The 4,189-nt window shown below is 60.1% G+C and overlaps 1 long non-coding RNA gene across 1 annotated transcript; it reads right to left on the bottom strand.

The window, feature by feature from the left end:
• Nucleotides 1-550: 550 nt before the first annotated feature.
• LOC144367470 (uncharacterized) lies at nt 551-3,883 on the bottom strand. Its single transcript, XR_013426883.1, has 2 exons — nt 3,499-3,883; nt 551-1,165 (listed from the first exon to the last, which is right to left on the bottom strand). It is a non-coding gene; the product is annotated as an uncharacterized LOC144367470 (long non-coding RNA).
• Nucleotides 3,884-4,189: the final 306 nt, after the last annotated feature.

Genomic DNA, 4,189 nt, shown 5'->3' with positions numbered 1-4,189 from the left:
GGACACAGCTGTGCTCCCCCATCTCTGTGCCTGGGGACTCGGGGCCACAGAAGGGTTGCTGCAGAACAGGCTCTGCCACGCGTGCAAGGCAGCTCCCTGGCTGGTAGCGCTGCAGACCCACTGCCATCTGGCTGCCCGTGGGTCAACCGGGGCACAGTCGCACCCCAGCCCACCCCAGCCCTGTAGCTCTAAGAGTGTCCTGAATGCTGTCCCCACCTCCCCAAGGGACCCAGACCCAGGGCCTTCTTGGTGAGCCTTCCTGAGGGGTCTCTCTTGGTGCCCGGGGCACTGCCAAGGTGTTCGCAGGACCCCTCCACCCTCCATCCTGCTCTGTTTCCGCCGCTGGCTGCCAGTGTAGACACATCTGGCTTTTCCCCATGTGAACATCCTTGTGAGTCCTGGGGACCCACCCCAGCAGGTGGCTCGGCCAGCAGTCACACAGCAGGCGAGGGTCCTTCAGAGCTGACCTGTAGAGTACTGCCCTCAGCAGTCCGGGGGTGCCGAGCCAAGCCCTGGCCTGGGTGCTGCTGGAAGCACAGGACAAAGGGGCGAGGTTCTGCCAAGTGAGCCCAGGTGCTTTACCACGGAGCCACACCCCAGCCCTTGTATTTTTTATTTTGAGAAAGGGTCTTGCAAGGTTGCTTAGGGCCAAACTATTGCTGAGGCCGGCCTCAAACAGATCCCCCTGCCTCGGCTTCCAGAGTCACGAGGATTTCCAATTCTAATTTTTGTCAAAAAATGCCTGTTGGCTTTCTTTTGCTATGAGAAGAGACCTGAGATAATGAACTTGAAGGAGGGAAGGTCACTTTAGCTCAGAGTTTCAGGGGTTTCAGTCCATGGTCACTTGGTCCAGTCCTCAGCCAGCAGCCTCCTCCTCTGCCTGGTGAAGTCTGCTGGGCAGAGCTGTGGTGCCAGCTGCATGCCCACCGTGACTCCGGCCTCCAGTCTGTGCCTTTGGACGCCCCACTTTACAGATGGGGCCACGCTCCGTCCCAGCCCTCAGCCTCTCCTGGCGGGCAGCACCTTCTCTCTGGAGGGTTCTTGCCTAGTGCAGTCCCAGCGCCACAGGGAAGCACACAGGCGTCCAGCAGCACGTCGGAAGCATGATTCACAGCGTGGGTCGCCAACAGCAGGTGCCAAAGGAACCAACCCTAGAAAATGTGAACTGGGCATTGGAGAGTCACAGGAATGATTAAGAAGATCATCAACTACCCCCCAAAGTCGAAGGCAGAAATGGAATTTAAAATAAAACTGGATAAACCCCCCAATCCTCCTCATCCCAGATTTTTTTTTTAAAGCCTTTTTTCTTACTTACAAATGTAATCCGTGTTTCACGCGGAATAATCACAAAGCATCGACAGCTAAAAATAGTGTCTGGGACCACCCCAACCGCCAGCACTCAGGGACCGTGTCAACCCTTATGTCACCTTGTAGGCAGGCCTGTGCCCCTGCGTGTGTGCATGTGTGTGGGCACATGTGGGCGCGTGTGCAGTCTAGCCCAGGCAAGCGGCAGCGGACATGCTGTAGCCAGATGTGACACCAGGCTCAGAGGGGAACCTGCAGGGAAGATGGGGCAGGAGGCAGGAAGAGGGCAGGGAGACTTCAAGGCCACACCTGTGGGGACAGTGCCGGCAGGGCGGCCAGGGAGGCCCCGGCTCCTCTTTGTGTGGGGTACCACATGCCATAATGAATGTTTAAAAGGGAGAAGGGGGGCCAGAACCAATCTGGAAAACTGGAAGAACCGCTTTAGGGACACTACAAGCTTGCAGGGCAGCCCCGTGGTGCCCCACCCCCAGGGCCGGAGCTCACTCCCTGTGCTTTCCTGATGGCTTCCTCCCAACACGCTCCTCCTCCAGGCAGGCAGCCACAGGGAGAGGACTGCCCCGGGCTGTGGCTGCAGGCCTTGCTGGGGTGGGGCCCATGTCCCTGTGGCTTCCTGCTCAGTGTCTTGGACCTCATCCTCCAGCAGCTAAATCTTTTTCATAGAAAAATTATTTGCAAGTATCAGCCAGGAGTTAGCTCCTTAATGGGGCTTTAATTCTTAAATGAATATTTATGAGCTGTTGGGAGCTCAACGGAGCCAGTGTGGAGCCCTGGAGCCTGGAAGTCCCCGAGCAGAGCTCAACAGTGATGGCTGCTTATCCCCCCAGGACCCCCGGGAAGGACCTGGCCCTATGCAGAGTGGCCCCTCCTTGTCCTGGGGCTCAGCAGTCCTGGAATCTGCCTGGCACCCACTCCCCAACTCAGCTCTCCCTGTGCCCGGCCCCCACCTCTTTGGTGAGCCTGCACCGCACACTGCTGGCCCCTGCACCAGCACAAGCCCTTGCCACCCACATCTGGCCTGGACTTGGCCCCTCAGGGAGAAAGCTGTACTCCCCTCCTCTTTCCCCCAATTCTCAGGGGCTAAGACTAGGGAATGAGGGTCAGCAAGACCTGGGCAGTTTTCTTCCTTCTGCCTGGACACTGCCGTAGCTGGATGGGTGCAGCTCCCCAACACTGTCTGCCTCCTGAAAGCCTGGGTGGCCACCAGTCAAGAGAAGCTAAGGAGGAAGTGGCTGGGCTTGCTGGCCCCAGTGGTCTTTAGGGTGCAACCTCACTTCTGCAGGTCAGGTGGGCAGCAGGACCCCTGCCCAGAAGTCAGCTCTGAAGCCTCCCTGGGACTGGAACTTCTGAGTGGAGAGGTGGCACAGGGGGTCCCAGCCCAGGGGGAGGGGGTTGAGGGCCTCCAGGTGGGCCCTGGGAACCGTTGCCGGCAGAAGGGGTGGAGGAGGTTCCAGCTGCTTCCAACTGGCCCCCGGGAAAGCTAGACCTTGAGGGGCACAGCCCAGCCCTCCCTCTGCCTTTCAGGAACCAGGCCCAGCCCAACACCATATCCTGCTTTGCTGGGCTCAGCTGGAAGGGCCGCTGCTGAAAGGGACTGCCCAGTGGGGCCAGACACAGGCCCTGGTCAACCCAGCCGTGCAGCTGGCCCCTCTCCCTCTGAACCAATACTGCACAGGTCGGCTGAGGTGGGAGGGGCACGGCACTTCTCCAGGCACACATCAGGATGGATGGGCAAGACCTTCACACCTGCAAGTGCTGAGGTCAGGCGCAGAGCATTCTGGGAGCAAGAGGGCCTCGGGCTGACCCAATGAGATGGGTTGTCAGCTCCCTGCTGCCACACTCAGGGGGAGACAGGAAGAGCAGGGCAGGAGGAGGAACAGACAGGGAGGGAGGGGAGGACAGAGTGGGCCAGCAGGAGGACAGGAAGAGGAGGGGGAGAGGAAGAAGAGGAAGAGGAGGACTAGGAGGAGGAGCTGGGCAGTGCCTTGGGCGTGGGGAGGAGGAGGTATATGCAGAGGTCTGTGCTGAGCAGGACCCTCCCAGGCAGCTCCCGAGGGCATTAGGGGTGGGCAAACAGACCAAAGGATGGTAGGTGTCCCCTGGGAGAGTCCACATGAACCCCCATTGCCTAGCCCAGCCTGGATGTCTCCAAGCTGGACTTCCTGAAGGATTCACCTGAACTTTGATCAGTGGTCAGTGGGGCCTCCAGGATTAGCCAGCTGTTCTAGGAGGGCCTGGGGCCTTATCATCAGGCTGCCTGGTTGTGAGTTCCTTAGTGACCGAGGCAGGCCAGGGCGCCGTGAGGGCCAGGCAGAGGGAGCAGACTCAGGGCCTGCTAAGCGGCAGCCGCCACCCCCCTCTGAATCAATACTGCAGTCTCTCCAGATGAGGCATTCACAGGGTTCTTAGGTTCCTGTTCTTACATAAACCTCAGACAAGAAGCACATTTCCCATTTCTCTCCAAGGCCAGCCACAGAGCACAGCTGAGCCTCCTCCTGGGCAGCCCCAGCACCCCACTGGGGCCCCTCAGCCTGCCCACCCAGAGGCTGGGGCCTGTGGGGCGGGCGGCTCCCCTGGCAGGAGAGCCAGTAGCTGGAAAAGCCGGTTTGGAGCAGGCTGCCTGCAAGGGGCCTGTAGGAACAGGTGGCCTTAGCAGGACTCCGAGGAATGCAGCTTGGGGAGACGGCAGCCTGGCAGTGCTCAGGGCAGCCCAGGGGGCAGAGAGGCGTGGCCCCCAGCCTGGGGGGCTGGGCAGTGGCCCTGGAGGGGAGAGAAGGCTGTCATCCTCCCATGCACTCTCAGAGGCCACAGGCCTCCTGGGGAAGGAGATGACGATGGCTCCCCAGACTCCTCAGATGCTCCAAGG

This window comes from Ictidomys tridecemlineatus, chromosome 1, assembly GCF_052094955.1.
Source record: "Ictidomys tridecemlineatus isolate mIctTri1 chromosome 1, mIctTri1.hap1, whole genome shotgun sequence".
NCBI classification, from domain to species: domain Eukaryota; kingdom Metazoa; phylum Chordata; class Mammalia; order Rodentia; family Sciuridae; genus Ictidomys; species Ictidomys tridecemlineatus.
This window is presented reverse-complemented; position numbering and strand designations above follow the sequence as displayed.